This window comes from Pseudophryne corroboree, chromosome 2 (assembly GCF_028390025.1).
Source record: "Pseudophryne corroboree isolate aPseCor3 chromosome 2, aPseCor3.hap2, whole genome shotgun sequence".
Lineage (NCBI taxonomy): Eukaryota > Metazoa > Chordata > Amphibia > Anura > Myobatrachidae > Pseudophryne > Pseudophryne corroboree.
In genome coordinates, this window is record NC_086445.1 from 321,729,790 (window position 1) to 321,751,024 (window position 21,235).

Below are 21,235 nucleotides of genomic sequence, written 5' to 3' on the forward strand. Positions count from 1 at the left end.
CAATAGCCGGACCATCACACTCCTTACTGTATTACTTCCCTAGCAGCCTCCCACGTGGGAGGATGATAGAGAAGTAATACTCCGGCCTCCTCCACCCCTCAATAGCCGGACCATCACACTCCTTACTGTATTACTTCCCTAGCAGCCTCCCACGTGGGAGGATGATAGAGAAGTAATACTCCGGCCTCCTCCACCCCTCAATAGCCGGACCATCACACTCCTTACTGTATAACTTCCCTAGCAGCCTCCCACGTGGGAGGATGGTAGAGAAGTAATACTCCGGCCTCCTCCACCCCTCAATAGCCGGACCATCACACTCCTTACTGTATTACTTCCCTAGCAGCCTCCCACGTGGGAGGATGATAGAGAAGTAATACTCCGGCCTCCTCCATCCCTCAATAGCCGGACCATCACACTCCTTACTGTATTACTTCCCTAGCAGCCTCCCACGTGGGAGGATGATAGAGAAGTAATACTCCGGCCTCCTCCACCCCTGAATAGCCACACCATCACACTCCATATTGTATTACTTCCCTAGCTCTCTCACCTGAGCGAGGATGATAAAGAAATTATATTCCGGCCACCAGCCAAATCTAAAATTAGATGACATACAAAAAGATACCTTAAAACTAATTCAAAACAAGGCTTAGAAAAACCTTTGCAGGGTATAAAAACATGGAAAGCATAGATTTCACAAAATTTATTTTGTCTACAAGATGGGAGCATTTTCAGCACATTGCCTTATAGTATTTTTTTTTTTTTTACATATTATATGCAAAAATGTATTTTCTGGTATGCTTCCATCTATTACATGGTGGGCATAAATCTGATTTTTTTATTGTATGGATTGCAGTTCTTGCACTTTACATAGATTACACAGTTTAAGTCTCTGTTGTTGCAGTCTATATTGGACATGCATTGTCCTTTTTTGCTTGGAGTGACCTTTTGCAATATTGTATTATATGGTTTATATTATTTAATGTGTTTTCTTATGGTTTTATTATGCTCACTTTTCACTTATATTCTGTCAACTGTGTTTGTTTTGTCTATATATAGGTCAGTCTTGATGTGATTTTGATGTTTGTAGCCTGACTGCTGTACATTGTTGTTTATACCATGCACTTTGTTTACATTGTGTTTCTATGGTCCCATGTCTCACTGAGTGACATCACTTCTGGTGCATCGGAGGTGCCATGTCTGGAGGTGCTCGGGCAGGAGATTTGGCTGGTGGGATCGTGGAACACATGCTAGGGGGAGTCTCATGGCCAGGTAAATTTGTTTTAAACTTTACATATTTCTTTGCTTGTAGTGTTTATTGATTGTCCTGAGGAAGGGAACACTATCCCCAAAATGTAGACTGTGAATAAACCACTTTTGTTAGGATGTTCATGGATATAGGGCCTAATTCAGACCTGCTCGCAGCAGCAACATCTTTCTCTAATGGGCAAAACCATGTGCACTGCAGGTGGGGCAGATGTAACATGTGCAGAGAGATTTGGGTGGGTTATATTATTTCTGTGCCGGGAAAATACAGGCTGATTTATTTTTACACTGCACTTTAGATTTCAGTTTGAACACACCCCACCCAAATCTAACTCTCTCTGCACATGTTGTATCTCCCCCACCTGCACTGCACATCGTTTTTCCCATTAGTGAAAACATTTGCTGGCGTGATTATGTCTGAATTAGGCCTATACAGCCTCTGAGTGCCTCCTAAGATACCTGCTTGCATATTTGGGGGAGCATAACCTGTAGGAGGGCACCAGAGCAAGTTACCCGGCTTGAGCGTTTGGAGTGCCAGGGTGATGTGTGGAGATATGAATACACAGTATATATATATATATATATATAAAATCACATTAAAGTAACCAGCGCCTATTAATGCCCCCCCCCCCCCCCCCCCTCAATAAAGAATCTTCAGTCCTCAGACCAATAATGATTCATGGTAAGATGCAAAAAAGAAGCAAAAAATGGTGTGTAACGACTTAACTTGCATGCATTCATAACACTTTGCTAGTAAGTGGGTGTTAATGGGTTCTAGAGTGATCCCAACATATCACACTCCATAGTATTATAGCAAGATATTACACATATGTTTAATTTAAAAAATACACAAATAAATCCAGGGTAGATTTGAGCAAGTATCACATGTACAAAAAAATATAAGTTTTAAAAGCTTATCTGTCCATCATAAGGATGTCCAGAGTAGTTCCTTGGAACCCGTGTTCAACCCGGCAAACTACCCGAGTTGGAATACCAGGTCACTCAATCCGGATTATTAAAACTTGGCCCTTTTACACTAACCAGCAACATGAGTTATGTACGTTCATGTGCAATAAACCGTGTTAAATGCTGGCGGTGTAAAAGCGCTATAAGTCTGGTAGCGATACGCTAGATCAGGTGATAAATGTGATATCTTTATGTGTCTGCAGATAAATTCAGTCTCAGCGTTCTGAGCCAGCAACCAGGACATACTTTTCATTTTTTTCACACTCTTTATGCACTTTTTAAAGACTCAGCCACCTGTATAGTCTTTCTGCATATGTCATTAGACTAATGTGAAATTAAATATTTTAACTCTATTTGCAATCAATTGCATTGCAGTTTTACATAACAGAATGTAGTAATAAACAGTAAGTTTATTTTAGATTGATATATGTATCTTTTATCTATCTGCCATGTCAGACCAGTAATTATATTTTTTATTGAATTACTTTTTATCCTTATTTCTATGTAATATAATAATGGTGGCAGTATGAATTGCAAGTAAAAAATAATAAGGTTTCACAAATTATATTTATCAAGATACTAAATGGAACATTTTATTTATTAATATACTAATGGATACACATTATATTTCATAAAAAGGTGCCACAGATCATTAATATATCTAATAAAGGGCGCCCGCAGTATTTCTATTCTACTAAGGAGCAACAACCAATATCTATTTACTAAAGGTGGCACAGGCTATGTTATTAGTAGACTAAAGGATGCACAGATTATTACTATTATTATTATTATTATTATTATTATTCAACTAAAGCAGACATAGGTTATTCATTAGACTAAAGGGGACACAGATTATTATTATAAAACTAAAGGTTATTAATATAAAACTATACGGGCTACAGATTGGCATTAGACTAAAACGGACACACAGACTATTCCACATGCCCAGACCTTAGAATTCCCCTTGTAGGGCCGTCATTTTCCAAGCCAGCTCTGATAACATGGGCATGTTATGTTAGAAAAGGATTATTTGTTGTTTTTACACTGTTGTCAGATTGAATAATAATAAAACATACAAGTAAACATTTCCATATTACCGTGTATATGATTCTTACATATGTGTACAGTAATGTGTGTTAGGGATGAACTGCGTGTCATGTCAGGGGACACATGAGGCTCACACAGTATCTTTGCACAGTGCACTTAGAAGCAGGCCCGGCGCTACCCACTCAGCAGAGTCCGCAAAGCAAGGAGGCGCCAGGCTGGAGAGGGGCTCCCCCTGCTCTGCTACTCTGCTGCCAGCTACAATGACTGAATGACAAGCAGTGGCACCGGCAGCACAGGGATCGGAGGAGGGGGTTAGATTATATGATTCAGACTGTGAGAGAGCAGTAGCAGCAGCGGGGGAAGTCCCTGCAACTCACTGCAGTGCCTCTCCTCCCTGATCTCAGCAATAGGATCAGAAGAGTATGCGCCGAGCTGTGATTGGAGGAGCTCGACACATGCTTATTAGAAAAGACCCTGATTGGAGGAGCTGTCACATGCTCCTCTGACCTCTGGAACACAGAGGATCTGACAGCATGGCTGTGGCTAAAATCAAGATGGAGAAAGGACCTCTGACGTCATCAGGGGGAAGAGCTAGGGGTGAACAGTGTATCCGAAATGAACGATTGCCATGCTTCGGGCACGGTGGCAATCGAAGCGAGCGAAGGGAGTAGTTGGTGGCGTGGGTAGTGGAAGAACTATTCCGCTGACCTAGCACCTCCCCCTGTCATCAGAGGTCATTTAGACCACTTGTTTCTAGCATCTACCCTGACAGCATGGCCTCCTGTCTGTGAGTAATCAGCCTGCCTCCTCTGTCTCCTTAGCTCCGCCTGTCTCTGTCACCTCTCTGTGCAGCTCCTGTCTATTTATCTCAGCCACCTTCTCTATGCAGCTTCCTCTCTCTGACTGCTACATGGTTCATTCTGTCTATGTAAAGTTCGTACCCAGTAACTGCCCACCCCCCTCTACCCATCATCTGCCCCCTCCCTCTCCCCAGCATCTGTCCCCTCCCCCTCTGCCCATTATCTGACCCCCCCTCTCTCTGCCTATCATCTGTACCTCCTCTTACTGCCCATCATTTGCCCCCTCTCCCCAACATCTGCCCCCCCCTCCTTTCTCTCCCCAGCATCTGTCTCTCCCCACTCTCTCTCTGCCCAGCATCTGCCCCTACTCTCTTTGCCCAGCATCTGCCCACCTACTCTCTCTGCCTAGCATCTGCCTCTTCTCCTCTCTCTCTCTGCCCATCATCTGTCCCCATCTCTCTCCAGCATCTGTCCCCCTTTGTCTCTAGCATCTGTCTACCCCCTCTCTCCCCAACATGTCTCCCCCCTCTCTCCCCAGCATCTGCCCACCCTCTCTCCATCATCTGTTACCCCCTCTCTCTACCCAGCATCTACCTCCCCTCCTCTCTCCCTCCCCAGCATCTGTCTCCCCCCTCTCTCCCCAGCATCTCTCTTCCCCTCTCTCCCCAGCATCTGTCTCCCCCCTCTCTCCCCAGCATCTCTCTTCCCCTCTCTCCCCAGCATCTCTCTCCCACTCTCTCCCCAGCATCTCTCTCCCACTCTCTGCCCAGCATCTGCCTCCTCTACTCTCGCTCTGCCCAGCATCTGCCTCCTCTACTCTCGCTCTGCCCAGCATCTGCCTCCTCTACTCTCTCTTTGCAGCCTCTGCCCCACCTCTCTTTGCCCTGCATCTTCCCCCTCCTCTATCTGCCCCCTGTCTCTGCCCAGCGCCCTCCACCCTGCCCAGCATCTATCTCCCCCTCTCTCTGGCCAGCATCTGGCTGCCAACTTCCCCCCACCCCCTTCCTCTGCTCTGCCCAGAATCTGGTTACTTTGCCATTTCTCACACTTTTCTATATCCAGTATCTGTATCCCTCCCTCTCTCTTCCTAGCATCTGGCTGCCTCCCTCCTTTCTTTGTCTCCCTGTACTCCATTTATCATATCTGTACTCCATCTTTTCTCCACCATTTTCCAACAACACCCACTTTTCTCTGCTTCCCCTCACAACACACTGTTCCTTCTTACCTTTCACCTTCTCTCGCCTCCCCTTTCTTATTCCTCTTCTGCTCTTCACACCTTACATCACTACTACGGTGGGCATTTCTGGATATAAGGGACACTATTGTGGGCATTGTGTATAAGGGCCACTACTTTGGGCTTCGTGTATAAGGGACACTACTATGGGCTTTGCGTATAAGAGGAGGCACAAATGTATGGTATAGGGTGTATATGGGGCATTACTGTGTGTTGTCACATAAATAAGGGACACTACTATTAGTGTGATGTAACTATGGGGCTCTACGTGTGGTGCAATGTGAATAAGATTGTGATAAAGTGTGGTGTCATTTAATTGGGGGTACTGTCCTTTGGCCATGCCCCTTCATTGTGAGACGGCACCCCTTAGTTGCGGCTCATGCCTCTGGCGTGTACTGTCCCTTTATTAAATGTAGGAGGAAGGGTGCAAATTTAAAGTCTGCAAGGGTGGCGCTGAACACCCTAGCAGCGGCCCTGCTTACAAGTAACACAAAGTGAAACACAGAACATAAAAAGGAAACTTACTGGAATTGTTTATATTGAGCCAGTTTGATGTTGAACTTGTGGCGCTTTTTATATAAGCAGGAAACGTGCAATCGAAGAACTACATGGGATCATTCCAAGTCGATCACTCGCTACTAGTTTTTAGCAGCCATGCAAACTCATTGCCGCCGCCCACTGGGGAGTGTATTTTCGCTTTGCAGAAGTGCGAACGCTTGTGCAGCAGAGCGCCTGCAAAATCCTTTTTGTGCAAACCAGACCAGCCCTGTAGTTACTCTTCGTGTGCTTTGATTCTAACGATGGTGGGACGGCTTTTGATGTCACACACCCACCCAGCGTTCGCTCAGCCACGCCTGCATTTTCCCCGACACACCTGCGTTTTTCTAAGCACTCCATAAAAACGGTTGGTTGCCACCCAGAAACGCCCCCTTCATGTCAATCTTCCTGCGTTGTGCTGTGCAACTGAAAAGCTTTGCTAGAACCTGTGCAAAACCACAAAGGACTTTGTACCCATAAGTCACGCGTGAGCATCACGGTGCATACGCATGTGCAGAAATGGCAATTTTTAGCCTGATCGCTGTGCTGCGAACAACGGCAGCTAGCGATCAACTCGGAATGACCCCCTTTGTACCCGTACGTCGCGCGTGCGCATTGCGGTGCATACGCATGCGTAGAAATGCCGATTTTTAGCCTGATCGCTGCGCTGCGAACAACAGCAGCTAGCAATCAACTCGGAATGACCCCCACAGACAAAAGGGGGAGATGTATTAAGCATTGGAAAGAGATAAACTGCGGAAGTTGCCCATTGGCTGCTAACTCTCATTTACAGTAATTCAAAGTACAGAATCTGATTGGTTACTTTGGGCAACTTCTCCACTTTATCTCTCTCCAATGTTTGATACATCTTCCCTAAAGTATTACAGACCCATTTAGTCTATCATATGGCTGTTTTATTTAAATGTGCACTAAACATCATACATTCCCTACACAATGGTGACTTCCCACCCACATATATGTAGGACAGCTCACGCAAATATCAGTAATATATTATGTATAACTATTATTATGATAGAGTGGAGATGGGATTTGTGTCACTCATTTAGCAGCTGCAATACTGGGTTATAGGGACTACCTTTATTGTTTGTAATATTGTTTATTTCTCATCACACTAATAGCTATGTCTCACTAACATCTTACTAACAAAACACTAACATTTTGTTTTGCAGCATTTAAAATTGTATTTCAACAAACACTAAGTACAGTAGTGCTTGGTATAACTTGGCCACAAGCAGGTTCGATGAACATCCAGATGCTGGAGAAATGCCACAGCCGCACTCTTCATCTGGGACAAATCCCAAAACAACCACAGTGCAATAACAGATAACTACAGCAGCGCAGTCTCTGACAGCAGAGGTAGCGATGTACAGGCAGCACAGCTGGGGGGCGGGGCTAGACAGCACAACAGACCAACTGTCATTTTCGTGCCCCAGGAAAGCAACAGAGATCATCATATGCGATTAATAAAAGGGCCGATCCCAAGTAATCCCAGGCAGGGCCTCTAACAGCTATGTACCCAATACAGTAACAACCCCCAACACTGAAACACTGTGAAAGTACCACAATGTAGTATATTTGTTATTTATTTCTGCAGTGATGAAATATGCCCTGTATGAGAATGTGGCACTATTAGGTAGTACATTTAATAGCTGACAATAGTGGGGATCGCATTAAGCTTACAGGCCTCTAAGGCCCATTGGTTTGGCAGATTGAATTCAAGTCATAAAATGTACTTCAATCTCTCATCTTATTTATGGATGCCACAATACCACACTCTCAGGCAGAGGTACTAAGCCTTGGGAGTGATAAAGTGGAGAGAGATAAAGTACCAGCCAATCAGCTCCTAACTGCCTTGTTATAGACTGTTTTTGAAAAGTAACAGTTGGGAGCTGATTGGTTGGTACTTTATCCCCCCTTAAGGCTTAGTACACCTGCCCCTCTATGTGAATGAAACACTAAGAAAAAAAATGACAATCAGCTACAGATTGATTGATCCATACTTAGTAGCGGTAGGAGGTCACATTCTCCATATCAAGAAACATTTTACTGTGAAAACCATGTAAGCCTCCTTACCTGGTCTTTCCAATGGAGGAGTGAAATCGGTGGGATCTCGTATTTTCCAAGCTCGTTGATTGTAACTTGAGCTGTAACTCGATAATATCCTCTTTATTGGGATTTTGCAGACTGCTAGATGGCACAGCACCTCTGCTACTAACCTCCACGCTCTTCATGTCTCCGCTCTTGTCTCCACTCTTCTCTCCATTCTTTCTCTGTCCACTCCTCTTCTCTCGTTATGTCTCCACTATGCTCTTCTTGTCTCCTCTCATCGCAGTTTGGGGTTGGGGTCGTTGCTTTCCTTCACCGGGCCCCATCGCTGGCTGCTCAGCTGCAGTCAGTTATCACCAACTGTCACTGTGGCTCATGGAACTCTGGGCAGCCAGTGGCAGTGCGACCAGCTGCATGCTCCCTGCACTGGCTGTCATGTATTGCGGAGGCATTTATTTTTAAAGCATTTCTGGGCCCTATGTAGTAGCCTGTGAGCTGCAGTAACAAGCCCAGTTTTGGCGAGTGAGCCTGTATTATATGTGGCCCCCTTAGCAGCTACTGTCTGGTTATACAATGTTGCCAATGCTACGGAAAAAAAAAAGTTTTCCAATAACGTGGAAAGGCACATTGTGCCCTGTCTCCCCCAAACATGCTATTGGACACAGGAAAACACCCTGGCCTGAAAGGGGGAGTCTCATCTTTCAAACAATTTGGCCCTTTAGTAGTTATTGTCTCGTAATCACCAGATAATAACAGAAACAATACACACAAAAAAAGTGTTTTTTTATTGAAATATCAAGAAAGGGAACCAAAAGCAAACCTTAATTTCATCCTATAAAAACCACAAAGAAAAACTTTCTGTTTTTTGTTTAGCCAACAAACTACCTTTATAAAATAGGAAAAAGCAGGATTCTATGTGTAGGAGTTGTACTTGAAATGAAAATGCAGTTCTTACATTTTTGCTGTCTCTGTGTAAATGTTACTAACTTACTATGGGGGTCATTCCGAGTTGATCACTAGCTGCCGATGTTCGCAGCGCAGCGATCAGTTAAAAGAATGGCTACACTGCGCATGCATATGCACCGCAATGCGCACGCACATCGTACAGGTACAAAGAGCATCGTTGCTGTGCACTGGTTCTAGCGAAGAATCCATTTGCACAGCTGATCGCAAGGAGATTGACAGGAAGAGGGCGTTCATGGGTGTCAACTGACCGTTTTCTGGGAGTGTTTGGAAAAACGCAGGCGTGTCCAGGCGTTTGCAGGGCGGGTGTATGACGTCAATTCCGGGACATTCGTTGCTGGATTCATCGCACAGGATAAGTAACTGCAGGGCTAGTATTGTTTTGCACAAAACTTGTTTTGCAAAGCAGTGCTGCACAAGTGATTGCAGCCTTGCAAAGTGAAAATACACGCCCCTGTGGAGGCGACTATGCGTTTGCATGGCTGCCAAAAGTAGCTAGCGAGCAATCAACTCGGAATGAGGGCCTATGTGTAGGAATAATACAGTAGTACAACAAGGCCTATTATTTTATAAACTAGACACCCTATCACATTAATTGAGGGACCACTTTCTTTTTTTGACAGATGTGGGAGATGTGGGCTTTAGATCCCCCTCATCTGTGGAAAATGTTATTTTGTCCATAGGGGTTTAACGCTGTTTGATGAGTTAGAATGAGTAAAAGAACTAATGGTACTGTATTTACTGAAAATACAAAGTCTTATGAAATATAATTTGTATAATTTGTTTAGGTACCATATCACTAAAAGTGATTCTGACATTGGCATGTGACAAGCACTAATTTTAGAAAATGGCCTCAGCACAAGGGTGAAGAAACCTTCAGCAGTGACAGGGTTAACGCATATTTTTTTACCCAGGTTGGTTTTGTCTTTTAAATTATCACCACATGTAAAATATAGGATAACTCGCCTGACTCTCACTCATGGCTGCATATTACATACGATACACAAAGATCTTGGTATTTCATTAGTAAAACAATTTGTCTATGGATTTTATTCTATTACAGCTTGAGCAGTTTGATGGCTGAGTTAATGCTAATCCTCTTATTTTAACTAAAACCGGGAACAGTTCACTTAGGTATATTGTCAGTTCCTTTCCCAGATTATTTACTTCAGACGTGGGGCGGGATGTATTAAGATGCATCGCCGCCCCTCGTCGGTTACTGCAGCGATGTTGATCGCATATGTACTAACATATGCGATCAGTATCGCGATGCGGTGATGGATGCCCCCCGCGATACCTGTTAGGTGGTCTGCGGGGGGTCTCCGTCACCTCCCAGGGGTCCCCACACTGGCTAGACGCCGGCCTCCGGCTGCGTTGCTAGGGAAAGGAGGAGATTACCTTCCGGGTCCAGGGCAGCCTGGAGGAAGGTAAGCCGGGGGTTGGTGTCTGCGGCGGGGTCGGCGGGTTGCGGCGGTCGGCGATAAGAAGCCCATAGGCTTCTATAGGGTATCGCCATCCAGAGATGGCGATACCCTGGATGGCGAAAACGCTGCAGTACGGTCTTAGTAGATTTGAAAATGCGGTAAAACACCCGTTTTGGGGGGTTTTACCGCATTTTTGCTTTAGTACATCCCGCCCGTGATCTGTTACAGCATTGTCAATGATTTATTCATTCATCTGTAATATTATGGATAATATAAATGTATACAAAAGAAGTATAACATGTGAGATAGGTATATAAATACCTTCACCAATTACATGTATAAATATTATGTATGTTTTACCAAAAGATAGATTTGGAGGGGGACAGTGTCCAACTTTCCTGCTACAATGAAACGATTATTGTCCAACTAGTTGGGAGAAATCAAACATGCCATTACTCCTGCTAATTGGAGCATCCGTTTTCCTGCGTGTAAGAGCAAACAGCAGATAATCATCCGCTTTCACACACCAACAGATTATCGTTCCAACCAGCCAACTGGAACAATAATTGTTTAGTGTATGGCACAACAATGCATAATCCCTTGAGCACTCGATAAAGGGGTTATGTCCTACTTTCTCTACTCATCAAACAGCGATAAACTAAGTTTACTGCTGTTTACCCGTGTATAGCTCTTGCCACCTCTAGATGGCGAAGTTGTAAGGCCCCCATCGCCAGCAATGGGAACCCAGCACTGCCTTTCCAGCTTAAGCCTTCCCGGCATTGCTGGCTCCCCACTGGGTAATGGGGTCACGCACAGGTCACGCACTGGATGCAGTGTATGACTCAGGCTGCCAGAGCGGAAGATACTGCTGAGGGGGAAGACAGAGTCGGACCTCGCTGTAGAGTTAATTCTGAATACCAGCTGCATATCCGTTAGTATAGCAGTGATACTAAACAAAGTATGCCGCTGGTATTTAATATCATTGATAAATGATGCCTTAAGTGAGCTTTGCCTATATCTTATATACTGATTTCTAATGATATGTGGTTATTACACACAGATCAGTAACATTGTACATTATTATTATTTTCTCTAACGTCCTAGTGGATGCTGGGGACTCCGTCAGGACCATGGGGAATAGCGGGCTCCGCAGGAGACAGGGCACATCTAAAAAAGCTTTTAGGTCACATGGTGTGTACTGGCTCCTCCCCCCATGACCCTCCTCCAAGCCTCAGTTAGGTTTTTGTGCCCGTCCGAGAAGGGTGCAATCTAGGTGGCTCTCTTAAAGAGCTGTTTAGAAAAGTTTTTTTTTTTAGGTTTCATTCAGTGATTCCTGCTGGCAACAGGATCACTGCAACGAGGGACTTAGGGGAGAGATCTCCAACTCACCTGCGTGCAGGATGGATTGGGATCTTAGGCTACTGGACACTGAGCTCCAGAGGGAGTCGGAACACAGGTCAGCCTGGGGTTCGTCCCGGAGCCGCGCCGCCGATCCCCCTTACAGACGCTGAAGAAGACGGCAGAACGGAGGTCCGGAAACAGGCGGCAGAAGACTTCACAGTCTTCATGAAGGTAGCGCACAGCACTGCAGCTGTGCGCCATTGTTGTCACACGGCTCACTGACCTAGTCACGGAGGGTGCAGGGCGCTGCTGGGGGCGCCCTGGGCAGCAATATAAGTACCTTATTGGCAAAATAAATACATCACATATAGCCATTAAGGCTATATGTATGTATTTTAACCCAGGCCAGTTCTTAAAAACCGGGAGAAAAAACCCGCCGAAAAGGGGGCGGAGCTTATTCTCCTCAGCACACAGCGCCATTTTCCCTCACAGAAAGGCTGAGGGGAAGGCTCCCATGCTCTCCCCTGCACTGCACTACAGAAACAGGGTTAAAACAGAGAGGGGGGGCACTGATTTGGCAATATAAATATATATTAAATGCTATAAGGGAGGAACACTTTTATAAAGGTTGTCCCTGTATAATTATAGCATTTTGGTGTGTGCTGGCAAACTCTCCCTCTGTCTCCCCAAAGGGCTAGTGGGTCCTGTCCTCTATCAGAGCATTCCCTGTGTGGGTGCTGTATGTCGGTACGTGTGTGTCGACATGTATGAGAAAAATGTTGGTGAGGAGGCGGAGCAAATTGCCTGTAATGGTGATGTCACTCTCTAGGGAGTCGACACCGGAATGGATGGCTTACTTGTGGAAGTACGTGATCATGTCAACACGCTGCGAGCCGGTTGACGACATGAGACGACCGGCAAACAAATTAGTACCTGTCCAGGCGTCTCAGACACCGTCAGGGGCTTGTAAAAACGCCCATTTACCTCACGGACACTGACTCCAGTGTCGACGGTAAAGAAACAAACGTATTTTCCTTTAGGGCCACACGTTACATGTTAAGGGCAATGAAGGAGGTGTTACATATTTCTGATACTACAAGTACCACAAATAAGGGTATTTTGTAGGGTGTGAATAAACTACTTGTAGTTTTGCCTGAATCAGATAAATTAAATGAAGTGTGTGATGATACGTGGGGTTCCTCCGATAGAAAGTTATGGGCGGTATACCCTTTCCCGCCAGAAGTAAGGGCGAGTTGGGAAACACACCTTAGGGTGGATAAGGCGCTCACACGCTTATAAAACAAGTGGCGTTACCGTCTCCAGATACGGCCGCCCTCAAGGAGCCAGCTGATAGGAAGCTGAAAAATAGCCTAAGAAGTATATACACACATACTGGTGTTATACTACGACCAGCAATCGCCTCAGACTGGATGTGCAGCGCTGAGGGGGCTTGGTCGGATTTCCTGACTGAAAATTTTGATACCCTTGACAGGGACAAGATTTTATTGTCTATAGAGCATTTTAAGGATGCATTTCTATATATGCGTGATGCGCAGAGGGATATTTGCATTCTGGCATCAAGAGTAAATGTGATGTCCATTTCTGCCAGACGAAGACACGACAGTGGTCAGGTGAGGCAGATTCCAGACGGCACATGGAAGTATTGCCGTATAAAGGGGCGGTCCATCGGACCTGGTGGCCATGGCAACAGCTGAAAAATCCACCTTTTGTTCCCCGAGTCACATCTCAGCAGAAAAGGACACAGTCTTTTCAGTCTCAGTCCTTTCATCCCCATACGGGCAGGCGGGCAAAGGCCAGTCATATCTGCCCAGGGGTAGAGGAACGGGAAGAAGACTGCAGCAAGCAGCCCATTCCCAGGAACAGAAGCCATTCACAGCTTCTGCCAAGTCCGCAGCATGACGCTGGGGCAGTACAAGCGGACTCAGGTGCGGTAGGGGGTCATCTCAAGAGTTTCAGCACGCAGTGGGCTCACTCGCAAGGGGACTCCTGGATCCTACATGTAGTATCCCAGGTGTACATTGGAAATTCGAGACGTCTCCTCCTCACAAGTTCCGGAAGTCTGTTTTACCAACGTCTACCTCCGACAGGGAGGCAGTATTGGAAACAATTCACAGGCTGTATTCCCAGCAGGTGATAATCAAAGTACCCATCCTACAACAAGGGAGGGGGTATTATTCCACACTATATTGTGGTACTGAAGCAAAACGGCTCGGTGAGATCTGAAATATTTGAACACTTACATACAAGCGTTCAAATCAAGATGGAGTCACTCAGAGCAGTGATAGCGAACCAGGAAGAAGGGGACGAGATGGTGTCACTGGATATCAGGGACATTTACCTACATGTCCAAATTTGCCCTTCTCACCAAGGGTACTTCAGGTTCGTGGTACAGAACTGTCACTATCAGTTCAGACGCTGCCGTTTGGATTGTCCACGGCGCCCCGGGTCTTTACCAAGGTAATGGCCGAAATGATGATTCTTCTTAAAAGAAACTTGGACGCTTTCCTGATAAGGGCAAGGTCCAGAGAACAGTTGGAGGTCGGAGTAGCACTATCTTTAATAGTTCTACGACAGCACGAGTGGATTCTAAATATTCCAAAATCGTAGCTTTTCCGAGGACACGTCTACTGTTCCTAGGGATGATTCTGGACACAGTCCAGAAAAAGGTGTTTCTCCCAGAGGAGAAAGCCAGGGAGTTATCCGAGCTAATCGGGATCCTCCTAAAAACAGGAAAAGTGTCAATGCATCATTGCACAAGAGTCCTGGTAAAAATGGTGGCTTATTACGAAGCAATTCCATTCGGCAGATTTCACGCAAGAACTCTTCAGTGGGATCTGCTGGACAAATGGTCCGGATCGCATCTTCAGATGCATCAGCGGATAACCCTATATCCAAGGACAAGGGTGTCTCTCCTGTGGTGATTACAGAGTGCTCATCTTCTAGAGGGCCACAGATTCAGCATTCAGGAGTGGATGCTGGTGACCACGGAGGCCAGCCTGAGAGGCTGGGGAGCAGTCACACAGGGAAAAAATTTCCAGGAAAGTGTGATCAAGTCTGGAGAATTCTCTCCACATAGATGGAGCTAAGAGCAAAATTATAAGGCTCTAAACTTAGCAAGACCTCTGCTTCAAGGTCAGCCGGTATTGATCCAGTGGGATAACATCACGGCAGTCGCCCACGTAAACAGAAAGGGCGACACAAGAAGCTGGAGGGCAGTGAAAAAACTGCAAGGATTTTTCGCTAGGCGGAAAATCATGTGATAGCACTGTCAGCAGTGTTCTCTCCGGGAGTGGACGACTGGGAAGCAGACTTCCTCAGCAGGCATGACCTCCACCTGGGAGAGTGGGAACTTCATAGGGAAGTTTTTCCGCATGATTGTGAGCCATTGGCAAAGACCAAAGGTGGAAATGATGGCGTCCCGCCCGAACAAAAAACGGGACAGGTATTGCGCCAGGTCATGAGACCTTCAGGCGATAGCTGTGGATGTCCTAGTAACACCGTGGGTGTAACAGTCGGTGTATGTGTTCCCTCCTCTGCTTCTCATAACCAAGGTATTGAGAATTATAAGACATAGAGGAGTATGAACTATACTCGTGACTCCGGATTGGCCAAGAGGGACTTGGTACCCGGAACTTCAAGAGATGCTCACAGAGGACTAAGGGCCTGGGGAGCTAAGAAGGGACTTGCTTCAGCAGGTACCATGTCTATTCCAAGACTTACCGCGGCTGCGTTTGACGGCATGGCGGTTGAATGCCGGATCCTGAAGGAAAAAGGCATTCCATAAGAGGTCATACCTACCCTGGTCAAAGCCAGGAAGGAGGTGACCGCACAACGTCATCACCACATGTGGTGAAAATATGTTGCGTGGGTGAGGCCAGGAAGGCCCCACGAAGAAAATTCAACTAGGTCGAATTCTACACTTCCTGAAAACAGGAGTGTTTTGAGCCTAAAATTGGGGTTCTTTAAGGTTTTAAGTTTCGGCCCTGTAGAATTTCTTCCGAAAAGAATTGACTTCAGTTCCTGAAGTCCAGATTGTCAAGGGAGTATTGCATATACACCCCTTTTTGTGCCTCTAGTGGCACCGTGGGATCTCAACATAGTGTTGGGATTCCTTAAAATCATATTGGTTTGAACCGCTCAAATCTGTGGATTTGAAATATATCACATGGAAAGTGAACAAGCTGTTGACCAATATCTCACATGGACAGTGACCATGCTGTTGGTCCTGGCCTCGGCCAGGCGATTGTCAGAATGGGCGGCTTTGTCTTACAAAAGCCCATATTTAAATTTCCATTCGGACAGGGCAGAACTGGGACTCGTCTCCAGTTTTCTTCCTAAGGGGGTGTCAGGTTTTTCACCTGAAACAACCTATTATGGTGCCTGCGGCTTCTAGGGACTTGGAGGACTCCAGGTTAATAGACGTTGTCAGGACCCTAAAAATATATATATATATATATATATATAGTTTAGGACGGCTGGAGTCAGAAAGTCTGACTTGCTGTTTATATTGTATGCACCCAACAAGATGGGTGCTCCTGCGTCTAAACAGACGATTGCACGTTGGATCTGTAGCACAATCCAACTTGCACATTCTGTGGCAGGCGTGCCACAGCCTAAATCTGTAAAGGCCCACTCCACTAGGAAAGTGGGCGCATCTTGGGCGGCTGCCCGAGGGGTCTCGGCATTACAACTTTGCCGAGCAGCTACGTGGTCAGGGGAGAACACGTTTGTAAAATTTTACAAATTTGATACTCTGGCTAAGGAGGACCTGGAGTTCTCTCATTCGGTGCTGCAGAGTCATCCGCACTCTCCCGCCCGTTTGGGAGCTTTGGTATAATCCCCATGGTCCTGACGGAGTCCCCAGCATCCACTAGGACGTTAGAGAAAATAAGAATTTACTTACCGATAATTCTATTTCTCGTAGTCCGTAGTGGATGCTGGGCGCCCATCCCAAGTGCGGATTGTCTGCAATGCTTGTACATAGTTATTGTTACAAAAATCGGGTTATTCTTGTTGTGAGCCATCTTTTCAGAGGCTACTTCGTTTTGTTATCATACTGTTAACTGGGTTCAGATCACAAGTGGTACGGTGTGATTGGTGTGGCTGGTATGAGTCTTACCCGGGATTCAAGATCCTTCCTTATTGTGTACGCTCGTCCGGGCACAGTACCTAACTGAGGCTTGGAGGAGGGTCATGGGGGGAGGAGCCAGTACACACCATGTGACCTAAAAGCTTTTTTAGATGTGCCCTGTCTCCTGCGGAGCCCGCTATTCCCCATGGTCCTGACGGAGTCCCCAGCATCCACTACGGACTACGAGAAATAGAATTATCGGTAAGTAAATTCTTATTATTATTATCCTTTATTTATATGGCGCCACAAGGGTTCCGCAGCGCCCAGTTACAGAGTACATAAACAAATAATCAAACAGAAAAACAGCAACTTACAGTTGACGACAATATAGGACAAGTACAGGGTAAATAAACATAGCTACATCAGCAGATGACACTGGAATAAGTATCAGGTGGCCGAAGACTGCTGGATTTGGTGCAGCTGAAGATTTTTAAAGTAAGAAAGGGGTAAGCACATGAGGGAAGAGGGCCCTGCTCGTGAGAGCTTACATTCTAAAGAGGAGGGGTAGACAGACAGGGGTGAGACAGATGGGGTACATAGAGAGCGTGGAACAGAGGTTTAGGATGAGATTTGGCTGGGTTTGGTGAAGAAGTGGGTCTTGAGAGCCCGTTTGAAGTTTTGTAGAGAGGTGGAGAGTCTGAGGGGGAGAGGTAGGGAATTCCAGAGAAGTGGTGCAGCACGTGAAAAATCTTTGAGGTAGGAGTGGGAGGAAGTAATCCGTAGGCAGGAGAGTCGGCGTGCATTAGCAGAGCGAAGAGGACGGGTGGGAGTGTAAAGCGAGATAAGGTCAGAGATGTAGATGGGAGAGGAGTGGGTGAGGGCTTTGTAAGCAATTGTGAGAAGCTTGAAATGGATTCTGAAAGGGAAGGGGAGCCAGTGAAGGTCTAGTAAGAGAGGAGAGGTGGACGTAGTGCGTTTGGTGAGGAAAATGAGTCTTAGTAGCATCCTGGGTCAGAAAGGGTCTGATCCTGGAAATATTTTTAGATGAAAACGGCAGGTTTGTGAGAGGTGCTGAATGTGTGGTTTGAAGGAGAGGGAGGAGTCAAGGATTACTCCGAGACAGCGCACTTGGGTAGAGGAGATAGTAGTGCCATCAATAGGTAATGAGATTGTAGGAGGTGAGGTTATGCGGAGGGAGGGAAGATGATCAGCTCGGTCTTAGACATGTTAAGTTTAAGAAAGCGCTGGGACATCCAGGAAGAGGTAGCAGAGAGACAGTTGGAGATACGAGTGAGGAGAGCAGGGGAGAGGTCTGGAGAGGAAAGATAGATTTGAGTGTCATCAGCATAGAGATGATATTGGAAACCAAAAGAACTAATGAGCTTACCTAGTGAGGACATATAGAGAGAGAAGAGAAGAGGACCAAGGACAGAACCTTGGGGTACCCCTACAGTTAGTGGAAGTGAGGGGGAGGTGGAGTCATGAGAGGAGACAGAAAATGAACGGTCAGAAAGGTAGGAAGACAACCAAGAGAGGGCAGTGTCACGCAGACCAATGGAGTGAAGGATTTGCAGTAGGAGAGGATGGTCCACAGTGTCAAAAGCAGCAGAGAGATCAAGTAGAATAAGTAGAGAGTAGTGTCCCTTAGATTTAGCAGCATGGAGGTCATTGCATACTTTTGTAAGGGCAGTTTCAGTGGATTGGAGAGGATGGAAGCCAGACTGGAAAGGGTCAAGCAGTGAGTGTGAGGAAAGAAAGGAAGTAAGGCGGTTGTAGACAATGCGCTCAAGGAGTTTGGAGGCAAAAGGGAGGAGAGAGATGGGTCTGTAGTTGGAGAGAGTGTTTGGATCAAGGGTAGATTTTTTAAGAATAGGAGAGATAAGTGCATGCTTGAAGGCAGAGGGGACAGTGCCTGATGAGAGGGAGAGATTGAGAAGGTGGGAAAGATGGGAACAAGCAGAAGGAGAGAGGTAGCAGAGGAGGCGGGAGGGGATAGGGTCAGGTGGGGAGGTGGTGAGGGGACAAGAACGAATGAGGGCCATGACTTCCTCTCCAGATGCATGGGAGAAAGATGACAGAGTTGGTGCGAGGGATGGGGAGGGTTGGTAAGGGATGGGAGAAAGCTGGTTACTGATGGTCTGGTGTGATGTGATGTCCTGACGTATGGAGTAAATTTTGGATGTGAAGTAAGTGGCAAAGTCAAGAGCAGAGAGTGAGGAAGGGAGACGAGGTGGAGGTGGGCAGAGGAGTGAGTTGAGAGTGGCAAAGAGGCGCCGGGGGTTGGAAGACTGGGAGGAGATGAGGTTCTTGAAGTATGACTGTTTAGCAAGAGAAAGGGCAGCACTGAAGGATGAGAGAATAAGTTTGAAATGGAGGAAGTCTGCCTTAGAGCGTGATTTCCTCCAATGTCGCTCAGCAGTACGTGAGCATTTTTGCAGATATCGGGTGCATTTGGTGTGCCAGGGTTGAGGTGTTAATTTGCGAGGGTGAATAGTGGTTGGTGGAGCAACAGAGTCAAGAGCAGAAGTAAGGGATGCATTGTATGTAGAAGTGGCTTGTTCAGGGCATGAGAGAGAGAGAATAGGAGAGAGAAGTGAGTCAAACAGGGAGGAAAGGAATGTGGTGTCAATAGCTTCAATGTTACGCTTAGTGATGGTAGCCTTAGGAGGTAGAGATGGGGAAGTCGAGAGAGATAGGTTAAAGGAGAGCAGGTGGTGGTCAGAGAGGGGAAATGGGGAGTTGGAAAAATCAGAAATATCACAGCTGTGAGTAAAAACCAGATCCAGTGAGCTCCCATTCACATGGGAGGGTGAGGAGGTCCACTGGGAGAGACCAAGTGAAGAGGTGAGGTTAAGGAGTTTAGAGGCAGGGGATTGTGTGGGGATGTCTATAGGGATGTTGAAATTGCCTAGGATAATGGTGGGAATGTCAGAAGAGAGGAAGTGAGGAAGCCAGGAAGCAAAGTTGTCGATGGATTTGGAAGCAGTGCCAGGGGGGGCGGTAAATGACAGCTACTCTAAGATGGACTGGTTGGAAGAGGCGTATGGCATGGACCTCAAATGTAGAGAATGTAAGGGATGGTTCTGGTGGTATGAGTTGGTAGGAGTAACTAGAAGGTAAAGGGACCCCAACACCACCCCCATGGCGACCCCTAGGTCGGGGTGTGTGTGTGAATGTGAGGCCCCCAGCAGAGAGAGCAGCAGGAGAAGTAGTGTCAGAGGGCGTAATCCAAGTTTCAGTAAGGGCTTGTAGGTGTAGGGAGTTGGAAATGAAAAGGTCATGAGTGGGGACCAGTTTGTTACAAACAGATCTGGCATTCCAGAGGGCATAGGATATGGGGTATGAGTTTGTGGGAGAGATGTGAATAAGATTTTCAGGGTTGCTGTAGTGATGAGGTGAGATTAACTTTGAGGGCAGGGATGATGAGAGAGTAGTGATGGTACGGGTGCCTGAGCTAGGAGGGGAAACTGCAGGAGGTGGGCAGGGAGGGAGGTCAGTGTGATGTGGATGGGGTTGTGGGGTGGTGACAGTGAAGGGAGAGAGGGAGCAGGCCTGAGTTGTGGGGTAGCAGGACCATGGGGCAGAGGTGAATGAAAGTTGGGTAACAGGAAAGGTGGGGGAAGGAAACAGAGGGATGGAGGAGAGACAGAGGAGGGGAGAGAGGAGGAGGTGTAGGAGACTAGGGGGGAAGGATAAAGACATGTGATTAGGTAGACACTGAGTGATGTGGGGAGTATAAGAAAGCCTTGACATAGTGTTAAGTAGGTAAGTAGGTTGGGGGAAAGTGGAAGTAGGAGAGGAGACTGTAAGGGAATCCGAGCAGAAGAATTGCAGAAATGCAGGTGAGAAAAGCAGTGTAGGCTCAAGGGGTGTAGATTTAGTATGAAATGAGTCAAAAGCGTAGATAAAGTGGGTGCAGAAATGTACACAAACAGAAAGAAAAATAGCAGCGCTAAATTCAATTAGTACTAAAAAATGAGATGGATTAGGATGAAAACAGGTTAAAATATTTATTTAATAACTCTGATTAATAGTTTAATACCAATTAAAAGTCACTATGACCACCGACAGAATTAATGAACCAGAAATGTCCGTTTCTTTTAAGTAACTGGACACCAGTTTAAGCAGAATATATAGGCTTAGGAGCTGATTGCACAGTCCCAAAAGGATTATTACCGCTTCTTGTACCGCTGGAGGAGAAATGTCCCATGTGAGATCCTTCAGTTGGGAATTAGTGACGTGATCTCAATCCTCACCAGTATGCGGAGCTTGACTTGCGGAGGAATCCTTGATATGCCTGTTTGTATCCACCAAATTGTAGACTCTGGATGTCCAGTATGGTCCGGGCACTGATTCAGCAACAAATTGACGGTGATCAGGATGGCACCTGACGCGTTTCGCTGCAGGTCCTGCAGCTTTTTCAAAGACCTTTGAAAACACGTATCTGCCGGAGGGGGGGACAGAGGAGGGAACAATATGAAATAATGCCAAGGCTGGGTCC

The 21,235-nt window shown here is 46.3% G+C and overlaps 1 long non-coding RNA gene across 2 annotated transcripts in view; it reads left to right on the forward strand.

Annotated features, from left to right (window-relative positions):
* The first annotated feature begins 730 nt into the window (after positions 1–730).
* LOC135018040 (uncharacterized) overlaps positions 731–21,235 on the forward strand; it is an 87,047-nt gene continuing 66,542 nt past the window's right edge. Inside the window, exons 1-2 of one of the 2 annotated variants that reach the window (XR_010215809.1) lie at positions 731–1,269; positions 9,666–9,791. This is a non-coding gene — a long non-coding RNA (uncharacterized LOC135018040). The remainder of the gene's footprint in view (positions 1,270–9,665; positions 9,792–21,235) is intronic. The other variant, XR_010215815.1, reaches the window with a different exon arrangement.